The sequence below is a fragment of the Rhinoraja longicauda genome, chromosome 33, assembly GCF_053455715.1.
Source record: "Rhinoraja longicauda isolate Sanriku21f chromosome 33, sRhiLon1.1, whole genome shotgun sequence".
Lineage (NCBI taxonomy): Eukaryota > Metazoa > Chordata > Chondrichthyes > Rajiformes > Arhynchobatidae > Rhinoraja > Rhinoraja longicauda.
Window position 1 is genome coordinate 20,358,844 of NC_135985.1, and position 23,427 is coordinate 20,382,270.

A 23,427-nucleotide genomic window follows, 5' to 3' on the forward strand; every position below is an offset into this window, starting at 1 on the left:
GCCTGAATACTGCGCATTGGCTGCTACCTCCAAAACGTCCATTATAGTAACCCATTTCACAAAATGCTGGGGTAACTCAGCAAGTCAGGCAGCATCTCAGGAGAGAAGGAATGGGTGACGTTCTCTCATTCTCTCCTTCTCTCCTGAGATGCTGCCTGATCTGCTGAGTTACTCCAGCATTTTGTGAAATAAATACCTTCGAATTGTACCAGCATCTGCAGTTATTTTCTTACATTACAGTAACCCATATCATTCTATGTACAATTACTATCATTCTTTCATTTCACCAAATATTCAGTACAAATGCTACCCAGAGTTAAGTGATTGGAACATATGCTGCATCCAGTCATTAAGGAATATCATGAATGGTGTCAAGTTAGGAACAGGGGACGTACAACGAGATCTGGGTGTCCTAGTGCATCAGTCACTGAAAGGAAGCATGCAGGTACAGCAGGCAGTGAAGAAAGCCAATGGAATGTTGGCCTTCATAACAAGAGGAGTTGAGTATAGGAGCAAAGAGGTCCTTCTGCAGTTGTATAGGGCCCTAGTGAGACCGCACCTGGAGTACTGTGTGCAGTTTTGGTCTCCAAATTTGAGGAAGGATATTCTTGCTATTGAGGGCGTGCAGCGTAGGTTTACTAGGTTAATTCCCGGAATGGCGGGACTATCATATGTTGAAAGACTGGAGCAACTAGGCTTGTATACACTGGAATTTAGAAGGATGGGAGGAGATTTTATCGAAATGTATAAGATTATTAAGGGGTTGGACACGTTAGAGGCAGGAAACATGTTCCCAATGTTGGGGGAGTGCAGAACAAGGGGCCACAGTTTAAGAATAAGGGGTAGGCCATTTAGAACTGAGATGAGAAAAAACTTTTTCAGTCAGAGAGTTGTGAATCTGTGGAATTCTCTGCCTCAGAAGGCAGTGGAGGCCAATTCTCTGAATGCATTCAAGAGAGAGTTGGATAGAGCTCTTAAGGATAGCGGAGTCAGGGGGTATGGGGAGAAGGCAGGAACGGGGTACTGATTGAGAATGATCAGCCATGATCACATTGAATGGCGGTGCTGGCTCGAAGGGCCGAATGGCCTCCTCCTGCACCTATTGTCTATTGTCTATTGTCACCTTTCATTATTATATTGCTTGTTTGAAAAATGCTTTAAACATGTATGGGTGAAATGTGTAAAGTTAGATTTCTGTAAGTCACGTCATCTGTAACACAGGGAACCCCTGTTGTTCAAAACTCCACTGACCATAAAGCAACGAGGAAAGCCTTGTATAAACAAGTCTGCCCCACCGCCTCTTTGCACCAAGAACGTTTGTGCAATGCAAAAGAGGCGGCTGACGTTTCAACCATATTGTACCAATGAATGAGATTCATCTGGTAACTCCTATACTTCTGACTCTGACCCAGTAATTCCCCATTGTATGTTCTTCATGTTAGCTGAACAAAAATGTTTGGAAGAAAAATGTGTTAATAAAATATATTGTGTGACAGGGCAGCACAGTGGTGCAGCTGGTAGAGCTGCTGCCTCACAGTGCCCAAGACTCTCTTTCGACCCTGACCTCGGATGCTGTCTGTGTGGAGTTTTTCCCCTCTATAAAGTGCCTCTGATCTGTAGGGAATGGATGCAAAAGTGGGAGAACAGAACTAGTGTGAACAGGTGATCGATGGCCACGACTGAAGGGCCAGTTCCATGCTGTATCTTTCAATTGAATTCAAGGTGAAAACAGTTACCCATCTCTAAAGTAAATGGTGGAACCTCTGAATAAGTCGGTGAAGAGTTCACAAGACAGATGAAAGCAAACGGCATCTCCAGGTCATGCGTACCCAAGGCAGTATAGCAGGAAAAGACCTCCTCGTTTCAGAACCGTGCACACTCCATCCAAACGTGGCTTCAATCCCCACGCAATGATGTCCAAATGCAAAAAGGCAAACAGGCCGATTCAGGTAGGAAAATAACTGCAGATGCTGGTGCAAATCGAAGGTATCACAAAATGCTGGAGTAATTCAGTAGGTCAGGCAGCATCTCAGGAGAGAAGGAATGGGTGACGTTCACTCATTCTCTACTGAGATGCTGCCTGACCTGCTGAGTTACTCCAGCATTTTGTGAAATAAATACCTTCGATTTGCACCAGCATCTGCAGTTATTTTCCTACCCGAATCAAAAGACAGTGTTGACTGAATAAGGACTATCAAGCCACCACAGCTTTATCCACACCCACTCATTCTCAAACATTTCCACTGTTCACCAGAGGCCACTCTTACAGCAGAGGGAAAGAACAAACGTCCATTACTTTGAAACGTTTTCAGTTCTCAGGATATCCAAAAGCAATTCACAGCCAAATAGTTATTTTGGAAGTGGTGTCACAGTAGTCTTGTACACGGACACCTTCCAAAACAATTTCCCAACTTATTGAGTAGTTTATTGCAAGTCAGCTGGGATGTTCCAGTCAAGCATGTTGCCAACTGGTTGGTCTGACAGATGCAAGAGATTACAACCTCAACACAGGGGCTGATGGACTCCAGAAAGTCACCTAGAGAGGCAAGGTTATATTGTGCACTTTGTTGCTACTTGCAGCATCTGCATTAATGTTCCTTGGGTTAATATTTGGGCAAAAAAAACGTAGTCACGTACCAAACACAAGCCTCCACTGAACACAGCGAGTCCCATGTTATAGCCAGTGTTCGTAAAGAAAATATGGGGAGAGCCAAAGAGAAGACATACCATGTGGACACCTCAGACAATGAGGTGATTCAACACAGGGACAATGCCATCTCACATTTGCCACACTTGTGAGCAGCTTTGGGCCCCATATCTGAGGAAGGATCTGCTGGTGTTGGAGAGGGTCAATAGACAATAGACAATAGGTGCAGGAGTAGGCCATTCGGCCCTTCGAGCCAGCACCACCATTCAATGTGATCATGGCTGATCATTCTCAATCAGTACCCCGTTCCTGCCTTCTCCCCATACCCCCTGACTCCACTATCCTTAAGAGCTCTATCTAGCTCTCTCTTGAATGCATTCAGAGAATTGGCCTCCACTGCCTTCTGAGGCAGAGAATTCCACAGATTTACAACTCTCTGACTGAAAAAGTTTTTCCTCATCTCCGTTCTAAATGGCCTATCCCTTATTCTTAAACTGTGGCCCCTGGTTCTGGACTCCCCCAACATTGGGAACATGTTTCCTGCCTCTAACATGTCCAACCCCTTAATAATCTTATATGTTTCGATAAGATCCCCTCTCATCCTAAACTCCAGTGTATACAAGCCTAGTCGCTCCAGTCTTTCAACATACGACAGTCCCGCCATTCTGGGAATTAACCTAGTAAACCTATTGATCCGGAGGAGGTTTACAAGAATGATCCCGGGGATGAATGGGTTAACATAGGAGGAGCATTTGATGGCTCTGGGCCCGTAGTTGCTGGAGTTTAAAATGATGAGAGGGGATCTCATTGAAACTTACCAAATAACGAAAGGCCTAGTGTGTTTCCAGTAGTGGGAGAGACCAGGATCAGAGGGCACACAGCCTTAGAATAAAATAACGTTATGGCGAGTCCGAAACTTGTTGGTTGTAAGAGGAGTTTATTGCAGCCGCAATATTCGGATACAGAGTTAAACAACAAGGTAAAGGACAACCAATACAAACTTACTGTCTTCCTTGAAGACTTCGCCGAACTGACTCAATCGGGCGCCAAACGCGCACATGACATCGCTGGCCAATCAGCGATGTCGCTCTCTGGACCAATCCCTATGGTCGCGTTCCCACGTGACCTCGCTGGCCAATCCGAGGGTTCGACGACCTGGACCATTCTCTATGGTCGCTACATGACCCCCCCCAGAACCCGAGGTGCGGAACCTAGCAGGGAGCCGGATTTCGCGACCATAACGAGTACGGAGAGGGACAGCCTGAACCACAGGAGCCGGAGGTTCCGGACTTGGCGGAACAGCCGGAACGAGAGGTTCTGGAGGAACTACCGGAAAGGGGGGTCCTGGAGGGACTGCCGGAACGGGGGGTCCTGGAGGAACTGTCGGAACGGGGGGTCCCGTACTGAGCGGAACTAACGGAGGTCGGCCTCTCCTAGGGGTTTGACCGACCAGGACTGGTTGATCCGGGTCCAAATGGGCAGGTTTGAGCCGGGACACCGAGACGAGCTCACTCTTGCCGCACATGTCTAAGGTGAAGGTAGCCGTTCCCTTACGTAAAACCCGGAACGGCCCTTGATAGACCCTCTGCAACGGGGCGCGATGGGCATCTTTACGCAGAAAAACAAACTCACAGTCCTTCAGGGAAGACGGTTCATGTACCATGGGACACCCATGATGTGAAGTCAGAACTGGAGCCAGGGAGCCCACCCGTTCCCGGAGAGATGCTAACACTGATGGGACTGTAGGCAGCAGGTCTGAAGGGTCCGGAAACAGATCTCCGGGTACTCGAAGTGTCGAGCCATATACTAGCTCTGCGGACGACGCACCGAGATCTGGCTTAGGAGCAGTCCGGATGCCCAAAAGAACCCAAGGGAGTTGGTCTACCCAGTCCGGGCCTTCAAGCCTTGCACTGAGGGACGCCTTAAGTTGGCGGTGGAACCTTTCTACGAGTCCATTTGTTTGGGGGTGATATGCAGTCGTGGGTTGTAACTTGGACCCGTACAGTTCTGCCAGCGCGGCCCAGAGGGACGAAGTGAACTGTGGCCCTCTGTCAGTGGTAATAACTGCCGGGACCCCGAAACGAGCTACCCAATGAAGGGCCAAAGTCCTAGCACAAGACGCTGACGAAATATCAAACAATGGGAAAGCCTCTGGCCACCGGGTGAACCGATCCACCACCGTGAAGAGGTGGGTGTAGCCCCGGGAGGAAGGCAAAGGCCCGACCAAATCCACGTGGATGTGGAAAAAACGAACAGCCGGGACCTCGAAATCCTGTACGGGGGGCTGGACGTGGCGCTGGACTTTAGCGGTCTGACAGGGCACGCAGGAACGTGCCCACCCCGCTACCTGTTTCCGCAGGCCATGCCAGACAAACCTCGCTGCTACCAAGGCAGAGGTCGACGGATGGACGGGTGCGCCAGCCCATGAATGGCATCGAAAACCCGGCGCTGAAGGGAGGGCGGTACTACCGGCCTGGGACGAGGAAGAGAAACATCGCACCAGACTTTCGTGCCCTCCGACCCACAAGCTACCTGGGCCAACTTCAATCCCGAAACGGTATCCGCTAGGAGCTGTGCCTCCGCAAGCTCCTGGGTATCCACCTCGCAGTCCACCGCCGAAATAGGGGGAAAAGCAGGTCTAGACAGGGCGTCAGCAACGGCATTAAGCTTACCCGCGACATGACGGACATCGGTGGTAAATTCGGAGATAGCGGTCAGGTGCCGCTGCTGGCGGGCCGACCATGGGTCAGACAATTTCAAAAAAGCAAATGTTAATGGGTTGTGGTCCGTAAATGCCACAAATGGGCGGCCCTCGAGGAAGTACCTGAAATGACGAACAGCTAAATAGAGAGCCAGAAGCTCTCGGTCAAATGCGCTATACTTCAGCTCGGCCGAATTTAGTTGCCGGCTGAAAAACGCTAAAGGCTGCCAACGGCCACCGACCTGCTGCTCCAGAACCCCGCCCACCGCCACGACAGAGGCGTCAACCGTCAGGGCCGTGGGGGCGGAGGGGCTCGGATGGACCAACATGGTGGCGTCTGCCAAAGCTGCCTTAGCTGCTGTAAAAGCCGACTCAGCGGTCGGGGACCACAACAACTCTACCGGATTCCCTGCAAGGCATTGGAAGAGTGGGCGCATGACTCGCGCAGCTGCCGGAACGAACCTATGGTAGAAATTAACCATGCCTACGAACTCCTGCAGCCCTTTTACTGTGGTGGGCCTAGGAAATGCCCGGATAGCCTCCACCTTTTCGGGCAAAGGGGAGGCGCCGGCAGGGGTAATTCTGTGCCCTAGAAATTCAAGAGCAGGAAGGCCGAATTGACATTTGGAGGGTTGGATTATGAGCCCGTGGTCTTGGAGCCGCTGGAACACGGTCCGCAAATGGGCCTGGTGTTCCTGCACGGAGGGGCTGGCTACCAGGATGTCGTCTAAATAAATAAACAAAAACGGTAAACCCCGGCCCACGCGGTCCATCAGTCGCTGGAAAGCCTGTGCCGCGTTCTTTAAACCGAAAGGCATACGCAACCATTCAAACAACCCGAACGGAGTAATTGTTGCAGTTTTCTGTATGTCCTCCGGTCGCACCGGAATCTGATGGTATCCTCGCACCAAATCGATTTTGGAAAACACCACCGCTCCTTCCAGCCCAGATGAAAAATCCTGTAGGTGCGGTATGGGGTAGCGATCAGCCGTGGTGACAGCATTGAGACGCCGATAATCGCCACATGGTCTCCACCCCCCAGATGCTTTGGAGACCATGTGTAACGGCGAGGCCCACGGGCTGTCAGACTGACGGACAATTCCCATTTCCTCCATTTTCCTGAACTCCGCCCTTGCCACCACCAGTTTGTCTGGCGGTAGTCTCCTGGCCCGAGCGAAAACGGGAGGGCCTTCGGTGCGGATGTGATGGACCACACCGTGCTTAGCCGAAGGCGTGTCAAAACGTTGGACGAGCAGCTCCGGAAACTCTGCCAGAATCGCAGCATACGAGTCGGGGGCCGCGACGACGGCCTGGACAGTAGGGCTGGGCGAGGAGGCGATTGTCGGAGCGACGTGCTCATCTTCGGCGGAGGGTCGGAGGTCGTTACCGCGGACATCAGGAACCAGTGAAAAAGCCCAGAGAAAATCTGCGCCCAGGATCGCTTGTTTGACGTCGGCTATGATGAATGGCTATTCGTACGTGCGGAGGCCTAACACAAGGGACATCTTCCGTGTACCGAAAGTGCGAATTGGGCTGCCATTAACCGCGATGAGGGTGGGACCTGTCTTACCCGATCTGGTTTCGAGGTCGGTCGGCGGCACTATGCTGACGATGGCTCCGGTGTCTACCAAAAATTCTGTGTCCGTGAATCGATCATGGACATAGAGGCGCCGGTTCTGGCCAATCGTAACTGCCCCTATGTACGATCGGCCGAGGCATTTCCCGCGAAGGTACAAGGCAAACGACAGTTGCGGGATTCGTTACCCCATCGTAGGTGATAATAGCACCAGCCGCGCTTGTGCGGATCTTTTTGGCGGGCTTTCTGAGAATTGGCGGGAGACATGGCGCCATCTTGCCGTCGCTGTGGCGTGGTCACTGATGTCGAGACTTTGTTGATCGAACCACTCGCCTTGTTTTTTGCCGCTATGAGCGCGTCCGCTTTCGCTGCATATGCTTCGGGGTCCTTAAAAGAACAATCCGTGAGCAGCAGTCGGACATCCTCGGGAAGTTTCTCGCGGAATGCCTGCTCGAACATAGGGCAATCCGTATGCTCACCGGCTAGCATCATCATTTCGGCCATGAGGACGGAAGGCAGTTGGTCTCCAAGATCCGGTAGGTGCAGAAGTTTTGCCGCACCACCATGCTTATTAAACCCGAAGGTTCGCAGTAATACTTTCTTCATGGCCTCGTACTTGTTTTCCGCAGGTGGATTCACGATGAACCGCATCACGCGCTTGGTTGTGTCCGGCGATAGAGCGCTGACGAGGTAGAAGTACTTCTTTATATGAAATTGAGCCTCGGCGTGGATAAACCAAGCTTGCGGTGCGTGCGTCCAAAACAACGGTAGATGAACACCTGCCGCGCTTGACTCCGGTGTGCCCTGCTCGGTCATCGTCAACGAGGCGTCGGGTTCCTGCTCAGTCGGTGATCGTCCAGATCACGTCGGGGTCACCAATATGGCGAGTCCGAAACTTGTTGGTTGTAAGAGGAGTTTATTGCAGCCGCAATATTCGGATACAGAGTTAAACAACAAGGTAAAGGACAACCAATACAAACTTACTGTCTTCCTTGAAGACTTCGCCGAACTGACTCAATCGGGCTCCAAACGCGCACATGACATCGCTGGCCAATCAGCGATGTCGCTCTCTGGACCAATCCCTATGGTCGCGTTCCCACGTGACCTCGCTGGCCAATCCGAGGGTTCGACGACCTGGACCATTCTCTATGGTCGCTACAACGTAACTTTAGAATGGAAATGAGGAGTAATTTATTTGGCCAGAGTGTGGTGAATCTGTGGGATTCATTGCTGTGGGGGCCAAATCATTGGGTATTTTTATAACAGTGATTGATAGGTTCTTGATTAGTAAGGACGTCAAAGGTTATGAGGGCAGGAGAATGGGGGCGAGAGGGATCAGCCACGATTGAATGGTGGAGTAGACTCGATGGACTTATTGGTCTAATTCTACTCCCATGTCTTGTGATCTTTTGCTGAAGTTCTGGGCAGAATGGAGCAGCTATGTCATGTGATCAACATGAGAAATGGATGAACTGAAGAGAACACACCACATCCACACAGAACAAGCTCCCCTGTCAAGGAAGAGAAGACTAACCAGGGTGAGACAAATCCCAGCAAGTAGCTCAACTCCCGAGGGCCTACATCAAGGTTATAAAAACAGAACGTTCATTTCTAAAAAGGATAATCAAAAAGGTTGTCAGGTTAACATGCAAAAAGCAATGCGGTTTGACTTCATCTTAATGAAAACTGGTCACACAGATAGCCTACCTCCATTAAAGATGGACACAAAATGCTGGAGTAACTCAGCAGGACAGGCAGCATCTTCTTCAGAAGGGTCTCGACCCGAAACGTCACCCATTCCTTCTATCCAGAGATGCTGCCCATCCCGCTGAGTTACTCCAGCATTTTCTGTCTATCTTCAGTGTAAACCAGCATCTGCAGTTCCTTCCTACAGCATTCCTCCATTTGCTTAGTTTATTGTCACCGAGGTAGTGAAAAGATTTTTGTTGCGTGCTAACTAGTCAGCGGAAAGACAATACATGATTACAATCGAGCCACAGTGTACAGATAGATACATGATAAAGGTAATACAATTTAGCGCAAGATAAAGTCCAGCAAAGTCTGATTAAAGATAGTCCAGTGGTCTCCAATGAGGTAGATAGTAGCTCAGGACCGCTCTCTAGTTGTTGATAGGATAATTCAGTTGCCTGATAACAACTGAGAAGAAACCTGCAACCTGCCCCCTTGATCCTGCCCCCACTGCCCTTCTGAAGGATGTCATTGCAATAGCCGGTCCCAGCATCCTCTCTATTATCAACAGTTCTCTGGCCACTGGCACTGTTCCAACCAGTTTCAAGCACGCGGTGGTCCAGCCCCTACTGAAAAAACCTAACCTAGACCCCACCTTGCCTAGCAACTACAGACCCATTTCCAAACTGCCATTCCTGTCAAAAGTCCTTGAAAAGGCAATTCTAAACCAATTAATGCCCTACCTGCACCAATACACCATCCTGGAAAGTTTCCAGTCAGGTTTCAGAGCCCACCACAGCACAGAGTCTGCCTTGTTGAAGGTTCACAACGACCTGCTTCTCGCCATCGACACCGGCGACTGTGCAATCCTGCTCCTTCTCGACCTCAGCGCAGCGTTCGATACAGTGGACCACACCATCCTTATTGACCGTCTCCGGTACGCGGTTGGCATTGATGGCACTGCCCTGAGCTGGTTCGCTTCGTACCTCAAAGATAGGAGTTTCGCCATCAACATAGGCAGTTATTCCTCTGCTCCAGCTAGCCTCTCCTGCGGAGTTCCACAAGGCTCCATCCTAGGCCCCATTCTCTTCTCTCTATACATGCTCCCCCTTGGCCAAATCATTCAAAGGCACAGCATTTCTTTCCACTGCTATGCCGATGACACTCAGCTTTACCTCCCCCTGAAACCCAACAACCAGTCAAATTTAAACAGCCTTTTACACTGCCTTGAGGACATAAAATGTTGGATGGCACAGAACTTCCTCCAATTAAATGAGAGCAAGTCTGAGGTCATCCTATTCGGCCCCCCCGACTCCATCAAATCGATAACAGGCAGTCTTGGAAGTCTATCCTGCCTAGTCAAACCGCATGTCAAAAACCTCGGCATGATATTTGACTGCATTAAAATTTGATAAGCAAGTCAACGCTGTGGTAAAAGCCAGCTTCTTCCAACTTCGAACCATAGCTAAAATCAAACCTTTCCTCCAATTCGACGACACAGAAAAAATCATTCACGCTTTCATTTCCTCCCGCCTAGACTACTGCAACTCCCTATACACTGGGATCAGCCAATCTTCCCTGTCCCGCCTGCAACTGGTCCAAAACGCCGCAGCGAGACTCCTGACAGGTACCCGTAAAAGGGACCACATCACCCCGATTCTGGCCTCTCTCCACTGGCTCCCTGTACGGTACAGAATCAACTTCAAGCTCCTCCTATTCACGTATAAAGCCCTAAATGGACACTCCCCCCCCTACATCAAAAATCTTCTAACCCCCCTCTCTAACTCCAGGTCCCTCAGGTCGGCCGACTTGGGGCTACTCACTATCCCGCGGTCTAGGCTTAAGCTCAGGGGTGACCGGGCTTTTGCGGTTGCAGCTCCTAGACTGTGGAACAGCATCCCTCTCCCCATCAGAACTGCCCCCTCCATCGACTCCTTTAAGTCCAGGCTCAAAACCTATTTCTACTCCCTAGCGTTTGAGGCTCATTGAGGAGGCGCTGTGAACTGTTTGCGTGCTACTGTATGTTTCTTTTTTTTTTCCTTAGTACCTAATCAGATGTACAGCACTTTGGTCAACGTGGGTTGTTTTTAAATGTGCTATACAAATAAAATTGACTTGACTTGACTTGACTTGAATCTGGAGGTGTGTATTTTCCCACCTCTCTATCTATTGCATTTCAGGAGAGGGGAGAAGAGGGAGCGACCGGGGTGAGACTGGGCCTTGATTATGCTGTGATGATTACAATTTTAGTAGAAAGATAATATTTTAGATCTCATATCCCTCTCCAACACAGCACTCCTTGAAGTGGGGAACTTGAGAGGGGAACATTGCGAAGTGAAGTGTGGAACTTAACATGACCACCAGGTGGCTTTGTAGGAAAACTAATTGTCACTGGTAGAGCTGAACAAATGGAGATGACTTGGATCTGACAGACAAACCTGTTGTGCTGCTGCAAGGAAGAATTTCATGGTTTTGTTATGGTACGTATGACAATAAAATACCTTCGACTCTTGATAGACAGACAGACACACACACACACGGTTTGGAAGTGCCGTCACAGTAGTCTTGTAGACAGACTCCTTCCAAAACAATTTCCCAACCCATTGCGCAGTTTACACACGAGTCCGAAAGATCACAGAGGCACTAAAATCTGGATTAGTATAAATTTTAAATCCCAGTGACACAAGGAAAGTGACACAAAATGAAAACCAAAGCAGACCAATTAGACTTCCTATCTTCCCCGGCAATACTCTGCTCGATTACTAAAGGAATTCAGCGCTGCGATTTGAAACAATAATTGTCCAACGTTAATTTTCGCATCAGCTCGGCAAAATTCTAATTTTAACTGCAGAAGCCAAATCTGGCATATTTCTAAAAATGGCCACAATTGGGCAGATCAGGCGGAGCCACTCGAATGTAATTGAGTTACTGTTGAACATTACATAGACTGTTCCCTGCAAGATGTCTGAGAAGCTGCTTTGTGCTCTCAGTATTTTCAGTTTGTATTTGTGCTGCTCAAAGACTCCAGTGCTCTCAAGTTTAGGAAATGCACTCATCCTGTGGATATTTATTGATTCAACCTGCAGGACACTGCAAATAAACTTCCTTTTCCAGGCTGCCCCATAAATAAAAATGCAGGCTCAATTATTCTCTTCACTTTTCAGGCAAGGCTTTATTTTAAATGACTTTCCTGCTGAATTTTAGTTAACCATCAATCTACCACCCTCTCCATTTTGAAACAAAACCATTGACCAACACTCTCATTGACTGTTAAGGTCACAAATTTTCCATCCCTTCCCAGGCCAGGTTCTTATCCACTCTTTTGCGAATGTCCCATTTCTCGCCCAAACCTAATAACTAGTGAGATAATCACTGCAGGCAGGCTGGCGAGAGTCAACAATAGTTGTGGGTCTGGAGATGCATCTGACCAGCCTAGAAAAGATGGAGGACCTTCCCTGTTGGACATTTGCAAACTTTAGAACTGGCACTGATTCACTGCATACACTGTGTGTAGGAAAGAACTGCAGATGCTGGTTTAAATCAAAGATGGAAATAAAATGCTGGAGTAACTCAGCGGGACAGGCAGCATCTCTGGAGAGAAGGAATGGGTGACGAAGGGTCTCGACCCGAAACGTCAGCATTTTATGTCTATCACTGCACACATTACCATTCTAACTTAAATAAAAGTAGAAAATATGGCAAATACTCAGCAGATCAGACAGTTCGTGAGGGAAAATTTCCATCATTTTCTGTTTTTAAGCCAGATTCCCAGCAACTACAGATGTTTGCTCATCAATTGTATCTCTCGGCCTGGCACTAACACTCTGTTATGGGTAAGTAGGTAGGCCACACTTTAAAAAAAAATGTTGTACTCTTACAATTTATGGTGAGATTTGGCCAGTCCTCTGCAGTTACTTTGCTTAACAATTCTACCTCTCAGCCATTCCGTGGTACCAATGTAAATAGGTAGGTATATGGAACAAGCTGCCAGTAGTTGAGGCAAGTACCATCACAACGTTTAAGAAACATTTAGACAGGTACACGGATAGGATAGGTTTAGAGGGATATGGGCCAAACGCAGGCAGGTGGGACTAGTGTCGATGGGGCATGTTGATTGGCGTGGGCAAGTTGGGCCGAAGGGCCTGCTTCCACACTGTATGACTGTATGAAATCAAGTGTGCTTTTATATCAACGCAGCAGTTCCATGGTCATCATTACTGATGATAACTTTTAATTCCAGATGAATACATTTTAAGCAAAATACTAAGAGCTGGAGGAGCTCAGTGGACCAGTTAGCATCCGGGAAGGGAATTACAGGCAATGGTTTGGGTCGGGACCATTCCACAGACTGGACAGTGCGTGAGTTGTCACAGATGCAGGTGGGGAAGGATTGGACAAGTTCAAATAGAGGTATTTGGAGGGGAGGTTGTGGGGCAAGTCCAGGGAGAAACAATGGGTCTGCCAGGATTATCCTGCTTGTAGATTTTGGATATAGAAACGGGCAGTATGAAATGTGTAGGAAGGAACTGCAGATGCTGGTTTACATCGAAGATAGACACAAAATGCTGGAGGAACTCGGCGGGACAGGCAGCATCTCTGGAGAGAGGGAATGTGTGATGTTTCGGGTCGAGATGCTTCTTCAGACTGAAGAAGGGTCTCGAACTGAAACGTCACCCATTCCTTCTATCCAGGAGATGCTGCCTGTCCCGCCGAGTTCCTCCAGCATTTTGTGTCTATTAACGGGCAGTATAAGGTTTAGACAATAGACAATAGGTGCAGGAGGAGGCCATTCGGCCCTTCGAGCCAGCATAGTCATTCAATGTGATCATGGCTGATCATTCTCAATCCGTACCCCGTTCCTGCCTTCTCCCCATACCCCCTGACTCCGCTATCCTTAAGAGCTCTATCTAGCTCTCTCTTGAATGTTTGGGAGCCATAAGGTTGGAGACTGTGGTGTGGAAGATCGGCAGACGTGATGAGATGAGAGATGGTGTTCGTCCAGACTCAATAAATAAAGTTTAATGCTCCAGCTGCCTCGATGGGATTCATCTGTCTTCTACAGATTAATAATCCAAGTCAAACTGTTGAAGAATCCACTAAGTTATGCACTCTGACCACACAGTAAAGCATCCACAAGCCTTGCAGTATTTATGCCAGTCTAGTTTCTGGTTACCACTGCATTCAGATGTCACACACGCCATGAATACTGATCATGCACAGCCAATGAATGAACACAACCAGCAAAACACACAGCAGATACCGACCGGTTAGACAAACACGAACAGACAAGCTGAGCAACTTCTCCAAGTTAATTCTTTTCCAAATTCCAATAAAGTTTTCACATTCCTATTTCTATCCACTTTTAAAAGAGCCCGGCTGAACAAAACAAAACAAAGTGCCCCTCACATACTGATTAAACACAGACTAGATGTAAAACTGTGGCTTAAACATTTACAGCACCTAACTAATAGAACGGTAGACTGGAGGTGTTAATCCCATGTGCCTTGAGTAGTCATTTCTAAGAAGAAGTACAAAGAATGAACAGGTTCCAGCTTAACGTGTGGTGTAAGGAGCAGTTTCAGAACATGTTGCCTGTATACTGCCTCCGCCACCCTTTAAACACAGGGCCCTGTAGTCACAGACTGGCAGGCACCAGGAGATAAACTACTGCTGTAGGTCGCCCAGTAGCATTATTAAATAACCAGATAGAACAAGCTCTCAAAAATCATATCACCTCCGAAATGCATCAATACGGATCATTACCAGGTGGTAAAGCAACCACCCATGAAACAAGTGCGTCGGAAGATGCAGATGCTGGTTTAAACCAAAGACAGACACAAAATGCTAGAGTAACACAGTGGGACAGGCAGGATCTCTAGAGAAAAGGAATGGGAGACATTTCGGGTCGATTAATTTCATATTGGTAATTTTCAAGCACAAAGAATGAACAGGTTTCAGCTTAACGTGTGGTGTGGGGGGCAGAGGGGTCTCGAACGGAAACGTCGCCCATTCCTTCTCTCCAGCCTGTCCCGCTGAGTTACTCCAGCATTTTGTGTCGACCCATGGAACAAAGCCCTGATCACGCACACAGTTTGGGTAAGAGTACTGCAAAGGTGCAGCAGTCCAGAACTGAATGTTACCCTGACCTTGGCCACAGTCAGAGCAGGTTTGGCACCTTCTCCCAGCTTCTTCCCATTTCCCACAGCACAATAATTGGCTGCTGTAAACAACACCTTCAGTGTAGTTAGTGGCAAAGAGAATCAGCGGAGTGTTGATGGTCAACTCGAGAGACAAGATGTTGAGGGGTAAAGGGAAGGAAGGTGGGAGGGGGGAGTGGGGTAAATGGGGCTGGTGGGCTTTATCCTCTGGGAGGTGATTGTGCCTTTATAAATAAAACTGCTTGCTCCAGGATCCCTTGCATCTCACCCACACGCCCTCTTTTCGGAAGGCTTCAAATTATTTAACATTCACAACAATAAATTTCAAACTATCTTCCCAGTTGATCCTGTCCAAGGATGTGACCTGTCATAACCTGAAGTCAAAGTATACAGCTTATCTGCAAGAACACCAACATCTCCTTGCGCTCTCTATCCATTCTTACACACAGACACACGCATGCAAAGACAGGCACAGACACACGCGCACAGACACACGACGCACGCACGCATAGACAGGCAAAGGCGCAGACACACGCGTACAGACACACGCGCGCAGACACGCACGCACACACACACACACGCGCACAGACACACGCACGCATAAACAGGCACAGGCGCAGACACACGCACACAGACACACTCAGACACACACAGACACACGCGCACAGACCCACGCACGCATAGACAGGCACAGACACACGCGCACAGCCACACACACACAGACACACACACAGACACAAGCGCACAGACACACGCTCAGACACACGCTCAGACACACGCTCAGACACACACGCAGACACACACACTCAGACACACACTCAGACACACACACTCAGACACACACTCAGACACACACACACACTCAGACACACACACACTCAGACACACACTCAGACACACACACACACTCAGACACACACACACTCAGACACACACACTCACACACACTCAGACACACACACACTCAGACACACACTCAGACACACACACACTCAGACACACACACACTCAGACACACACACTCACACACACTCAGACACACACACACACACTCAGACACACACACACACTCAGACACACACTCACTCAGACACACACACACACTCAGACACACACACACACACTCAGACACACACACACACTCAGACACACACACACACTCAGACACACACACTCAGACACACACTCAGACACACACACACACTCAGACACACACACTCAGACACACACTCAGACACACACACACTCAGACACACACACACACTCACACTCAGACACACACACACTCAGACACACACACACACTCAGACACACACACACACTCAGACACACACACACACTCAGACACACACTCAGACACACATCCCATCTCCTGCCATTTGCAAACCGTGGATGGTCTTTGGGAAATATGACACACTGCATTCAGAGCTGAGGAGTGAGGATCTAAAGAGCACAAGGCAAGCTGACCCAAGCCAGGTGCTGGTTGAGGCTTGGTCAGTTACCACACGTAAATGCCCAATGGATGGTGAATACTTCCAGGCAAACAAGGCCAAGTATTATCACCCCCACTTTTCAAATTCCCTTTGGCATTCACCATGTCTGTGTGGTGCCGCCATGGCAGCTTGTTCTTCACTCTCTGCTCTCTGTGTGTGGTGAGTATCCGGACTCATAGCCCCTACTCCAAAGGCAGGTCTGTGCAACACTGTGTTGTTTAAGATAACATCTTTTGGATAAAACCACAAACCGAGGTCTCAGGTGTAAATAGCAGGATCCAGAGAAGTAATCTGAACATGGAGAGTTGTTCCGTGGTTAGTATTTATCCCTCAGTCATTGACAAGGAGGGATGATGTAATCGTGATGTGTGACAGTTAGGCTGCACGGCTGCCTCACAGCGCCAGAGACCCGGGTTTGATCCTGACTGGGGGTGCTGTCTGTACGGAGTTTGAACGTTCTCCCTGTGACCTGCGTGGGTTTTCTCCGGGATCTCTGGTTTCCTCCCACACTCCAGAGACGTACAGGTTTGTAAGTTAATTGGCTTGGTAAACAAATGTTAATTTCCCTAGTGTGTGTAGGATAGCGTTAGCGTGCGAGGATCGCTGGTTAGCACAGACACGGTGGTCCGAAGGGCCATTTTACGCGCTGTATTTCTAAACTAAAGGGGCGGCACGGTAGCGCAGCGGTAGAGTTGCTGCTTTACAGCGAATGCAGCGCCGGAGACTCAGGTTCGATCCTGACTACGGGTGCTGCACTGTAAGGAGTTTGTACGTTCTCCCCGTGACCTGCGTGGGTTTTCTCCGAGATCTTCGGTTTCCTCCCACACTCCAAAGACATACAGGTATGTAGGTTAATTGGCTGGGTAAATGTAAAAATTGTCCGTAGTGGGTGTAGGATAGTGTTAATGTACGGGGATCGCTGGGCGGCACGGACTTGGAGGGCCGAAAAGGCCTGTTTCCGGCTGTATATATATGATATGATATGATATGATAAACTAAAAAGACATTAGTGAAATCAAACAATATAAAGGGCTGTTTTAATGCTGAACTGTTCCATGTTTAAGTAATGTTCCTTCCTTTTGGAAGCTTCTTAAAGTCCTTTGGAATTTTAATTAAAATGGAAAATAAAATTCAGATGTATATTCCTGAGCAATATTATCATGAACCACATTATGAACCACTAATTATGAAGAGTTTCTAAATGATCTGCGGTGGTAATAGATACCAAATGAGTGCACATCAGTTTAATCTTTCATTCAGAAAGGAAATGTACAGATCATCAATCGGAAGAGCTGTCGTGAACGACTAGCTGTCTTCATTACTAACCTATTGAGCACAGGATTGGGCTTTACTCAATCTCTCTGGGATCCCACGGGCTCCCGGTCGCTTTCATGCAAGTTTCATAAGTTCCTGGAGCAGAATTAGGTCAATCAGCCCACCAAGTCTACTCTGCCATTCAATCACGACTGATCTATCTTTCCCTCTCAACCCCATTCTCCTGGCTTCTCCCCATAACCCCTGACATCCTTACCAATCAAGAATCTGTCAATCTCTGCCTTAAAAATATCCATTGACTTGCCTCCACAGCCTTATCATATCATATCATATCATATATCTACAGCCGGAAACAGGCCTTTTCGGCCCTCCAAGTCCGTGCCGCCCAGTGATCCCCGTACATTAACACTATCCTACACCCACTAGGGACAATTTTTACATTTACCCAGCCAATTAACCTACATACCTGTACATCTTTGGAGTGTGGGAGGAAACCGAAGATCTCGGAGAAAACCCACGCAGGTCACGGGGAGAACGTACAAACTCCTTACAGTGCAGCACCCGTAGTCAGGATCGAACCTGAGTCTCCGGCGCTGCATTCGCTGTAAAGCAGCAACTCTACCGCTGCGCTACCGTGCCACCCTTCTGTGGTAATGACTTCCACAGTTTCACCACCCTCGACTAATGAAGTTAGACAATAGACAATAGGTGCAGGAGTAGGCCATTCGGCCCTTCCTGTCTTCTCCCCATACCCCCTGACTCCGCTATTCTTAAGAGCTCTATCTAGCTCTCTCTTGAATGCATTCAGAGAATTGGCCCCCACTGCCTTCTGAGGCAGAGAATTCCACAGATTTACAACTCTCTGAATGAAAAAGTTTTTCCTCATCTCCGTTCTAAATGGCCTACCCCTTATTCTTAAACTGTGGCCCCTGGGTCTGGACTCCCCCAACATTGGGAACATGTTTCCTGCCTCTAACGTGTCCAACCCCTTAATAATCTTATACGTTTCGATAAGATCCCCTCTCATCCTTCTAAATTCCAGTGTATACAAGCTTACTCGCTCCAGTCTTTCAACATATGACAGTCCCCGCCATTCCCGGAATTAACCTAGCAAACCTACGCTGCACGCCCTCAACAGCAAGAATATCCTTCCTCAAATTTGGAGACCAAAACTGCACACAGTACTCCAGGTGCGGTCTCACTAGGACCCTGTACAACTGCAGAAGGACCTCTTTGCTCCTATACTCAACTCCTCTTGTTATGAAGGCCAACATTCCATTGGCTTTCTTCTCAAAGAAGGAGGAATTATTACATATCTCAAAGCAGAAATTATTACATTCTTAAGAATCACAAACAAATACTCCTAGTATTGTTACAAAATCTTCGCTCTGCGTATGGATTGTGTAACCATGTCAGACTTTAGGTATGCATGGTAATTTTCTTTCAATCTACAAATGGCATAAAATAGTAGTTGCAGGTCCAAAAGATGAATGCTTGGGAGAGTGGTGGGTGGGAGGACTCAAGGGGGTGCCCATAAGAGGGTCACAGGACTAGGAAAGAGGGAAGTAAAAACATAATTTTTATCTTTCAAGAGAGTTAGATATAGCTCTTTGGACTAACGGAATCAAGGGATATGGGGAGAAAGCAGGAACAGGGTACTGATTTTGGAATGATCAGCCATGGCGGTGAATGGCGGTGCTGGCTCGAAAGGCCGAATGGCCTAACCCTGCACCTATTTTCTATGTTTCTACGTTTCTACATATAGTCTTGGGTTTTACTTGTAACACTCCCAGAACTAAGCACAGCAAAGATGTTGGCCAACACTGTCCTAGTTCGTTGGTGTCTGAGTTCAGGAGCAGCTGCCATGTCACAGTGGTTGAATGGGTCACAAATCTACCAACACGGACCCTGCATAAAGAAAGGCAACTCATGATTTTCAACTGAGGTATTGAAGTAGGAAGGAGAACACTGGGGACATCCCGACTGCACACAACAGTCGAAACTGAACGCAAGGGCAGCACGGTGGCACAGCGAGTAGAGTTGCTGCTTTACAGCACCAGAGACCCAGGCTCGATCCTGACTACAGGTACTGTCTGTATGGAGTTTGTACGTTCTCCCTGTGACCACGTGGGTTTTCTCTGGGTGCTCTGGTTTCCTCCCACACTCTGAAGACGTGCAGGTTGGGAGATTAATTGGCTTCAGTAAGTTGTAAAATTGTCCCAACTGTGTAAGATAATGTTCGTGTATGGGGTGATCTTTGGTAGACGTGGAGCCGGTAGGCTGAAGGTAGACACAAAAAGCAGTGGGACACGCAGCATCTCTGGAGAGAAGGAATGGGTGATATTTCGGGTTGAGACCTTTCTTCAGACTGAAGCTGAAAGGCCAGTTTCCGCGCTGCATCTCTAAAAGTCCACAGTCTTAAGCATTGAAGGTAGGCAGGATGTCTATGGATGTGAAAGTGTGATTACATTAGAACTAGTGTGAAGGGTAGTTGGTGTGACTCGGTGGGCTGAAGGGCCTGTTTCCATGCTTCATTCTTTAATCAATCAAAACAGATCAGTTTGGGGTCAGGCGCGAAACGGGGCTTCAAGCGGTGGGAGGTAGAGTGGATGTAAAAATTGGTGGCTACAGAGATAAATTAAATCTAGGCAGCTTTGGGGAGTCATTTGGGAGACAATACTGGATGGTGGGTAAATGGTAGATTGTTCTAACATTCACAGAACTGGGCAGCAGCAAAAAGACAACCTGATGCGTCATTACTCTCTGCAACTTTAGAGCAAACGCAAACAGTAATCACCAAAATGAGTATTTACTGCAAACCGAGTTAATGAAGAACCAGAAGGTATCTATTAAATATACAGAGCCCCACCCAGTCTGGGTAACTTTACAATCTGGTGAGACTCAAGAACAAATAACTTTACAAAGCTGTCTGCTGCTTCAAAAACTATCACCTTCTAACAATTATTTTGTGTCCTTTCTGACCTTGTCAATCACTTCCCGATCTCAGAGCTGATTGTGCAAGTTTCATGTTTCATCTCTCCTCATCATCCTCTGAAGAAATGTTACCGTCAGGCAGACGATACAGGAGTATGGCTGCACGTACCACCAGACTTAAGAACAGTTTCTACCATCAGGCCATCAGGCTTCTGAACTCATAAACACATTTCACATCATATATGTTGATTATTTTAATATTGTCTTTTTACCTATTTTTAATATTGTCTTTTTACCTTACTAATGTCATTTTTAAAATCTTATTTATCCTTGGAATATTACTGCTGAGGTGACCCGTTGTCTTGTCAAATACATTTCATTGTATCGTTGACCCTGTGCCAACCTTCATATGACAAATAAAATTTATTATTATTATTATTATTATTAAATGGTCAACAATGCTTGTTTCTCTTTAAGGTTGTGGCTAGCAATAACAGAGTGCTTCTACATATCAGTCTTTTACAGCTCGTGTATTAGTTCCTCCCTATTCCTCTTTTTCCATTAAAAGTAGCTTTCACTGATACTGCCGGATTGTGCCTTGACAAGACGACGGACTCAATTGCAAACAGCAACAAGTGGGGCTTTGAACTCAATCAGATGCAACCTGCAGCACAGAAAAAGCTATTCACACCATGAATGACTTGTGTCTAAACTCCTTCAATGGAGCTTTTAAAACCATCCACTCCATTGTGCCACATTCTACTCCAGGTTCCACATTCTCTTGATAAAGTTTATTCCAAATACTCATTTTTACTTCTTGCCAATTATCTTATTCCAATGGGCTCTGGTTTGCTCTTCCTCTCAAGTGGAAGTCAAGTCAAGTCAAGTCAATTTTATTTGTATAGCACATTTAAAAACAACCCACGTTGACCAAAGTGCTGTACATCTGATTAGGAAAAAAAAGAAACATAAGTGCTCTTTTTTTTATGAACAAACCTTATTAGAGTTCTGTAACTCGTTTTCACCGAGCCCACAGCGAACAATGGCCCATTTCAATAGACAATAGGTGCAGGAGGAGGCCATTCGGCCCTTCGAGCCAGCACCACCATTCAATGTGACCATGGCTGATCATTCTCAATCAGTACCCCGTTCCTGCCTTCTCCCCATACCCCCTGACTCCGCTATCCTTAAGAGCTCTATCTAGCTCTCTCTTGAATGCATTCAGAGAATTGGCCTCCACTGCCTCCATTTCCTTTATCATCGTTACTTTTTTGCACATCTTTCATTCATTTGTTCCATATCTCTCTATATCATCGTCTATATCTCTTACCTTTTATCATTTACCTTTCCCCTGACTCTCAGTCTGAAGAAATGTCTTGACCCGAAACGTCACCTATTCCTTGTCTCCAGGAACGCCGAATTACTCCAGCTTTTTGTGTCTATCTTCTAGTTGTTCAATTGGATCAACACCGTGCCCCCCACAACCTATATTGTTTCAAGTGAAGTCCTCAGCATGCTCTTCCCTTTCTCATCTATCATGCTGGCATTAAACTTTGAAACCATTCTTGCCCTCTTTCCAGCACCTCCAAATCTTTATATGGCAAGCAAAATTGCTCAAGGTGTTCCAAGTGCTATTGGTATTGATGTATTATTGTTAAGTGTCCTGAGATACAGTGAAAGACTTTTGTCTGCATGCAACCCAGTCAAATCCAATTATATTGGACACGAGTACAATCAAGCCATGCACAAGCTCAAGAGGTAGTGTAAAGAGAAAAACACCTAGAGTTGCAGTGATACAGCTCCAAAGGAAATGTCTAATGTTCACAATGAGGTAGGTTGGAATATCAGAACTGCACCCTAGCTTTAGGGAGGTCTGTTCAAGAAGTCTGATAACAGAAGGAAAGAAGCTGCTCTTGAATCTGGCAGCGCGTGCTTTCAAGCTTTTGTATCTTTTGCCCAACGGGAAAGGAGAGAACAGGGAATGAATGACCAGGGTGCAAAATGTCCTTGATTATGTTGGTGGGTTTCCTAAAGCCTTGTGAAGTGTAGATGGAGTTGATGGTGGGGAATCTAGTCTGTGTGATGGACTGGGCTACATCCACAACTTTCTGCAACTTCTACTTTTCTCAAGTTGGGTGGCAACTTTTAATTGAGACAAGAGAACAGTTTCATGAATTTAAATGAACTTAAGACATAAAAGACTGCAGATGCTGAAATTTTGAGCAAAAAGCAATGGTCTCGATACAGGCGTCGGTGGCAGGAGGCACCGCTGGGCAAGTGCCCGGGGGTGGCATCGTGGTGAACATTTAGAATGTTTGCATGGTTAAGACCTCTGGTTAGTGCTCAACTGGTAACGCAGTTACAATAGTCATTAGTATTAATGATTTTTTTGTTTGCATAGTAAATGGAGGGAGAACAGCAAGTTTGAACCTAAATTATACTCAGGCACCACGTGAAAGTCAGGGATGATGTTAAACCTGGGAAGACTACAGACACAAAATGATCTGAAGAAGTGTGTCGACCCGAAACGTCACCCATTCCATCTGTCCAGAGATGCTGCCTGTCCCACTGAGTAACTCCAGCATTTTGTGTCTATCTTCGAAGCAAGATGGTAACAAGTGATGGTGGAGGTAATTGGCTAGGACAAGAACAAAACACCACAGAAGCCGAGACCAGGGGAAGAAGAGAGGAAAGGATGAGAGGTCAGGTCTACAACTGAACTAAATGCAGGAGAAACAAAACAAAAAGTGTAAACTGTGGAGGAGGGGGACATAATGGAGATGCTCATTAAATCTGTTGTGCCTTTCATCTTCCCGTAAATACTTTCTGCTGTTTTCTCCAATACCTCACACCTCCATGGTCTTCTTTAACTATTCCCTATCCTGGTCATCAACTTGCAAAGTGGACACTCCCTGGTCTTGACATTGCTCGAGTTGAGCACAGCCCCTTACTTT

General features: G+C 47.3%; 1 protein-coding gene across 5 annotated transcripts in view; it reads right to left on the minus strand.

The window, feature by feature from the left end:
• Window positions 1-23,427, minus strand: part of LOC144609075 (A-kinase anchor protein 13-like) — a 452,410-nt gene that overhangs the window by 220,504 nt on the left and 208,479 nt on the right. The window lies entirely within an intron of this gene.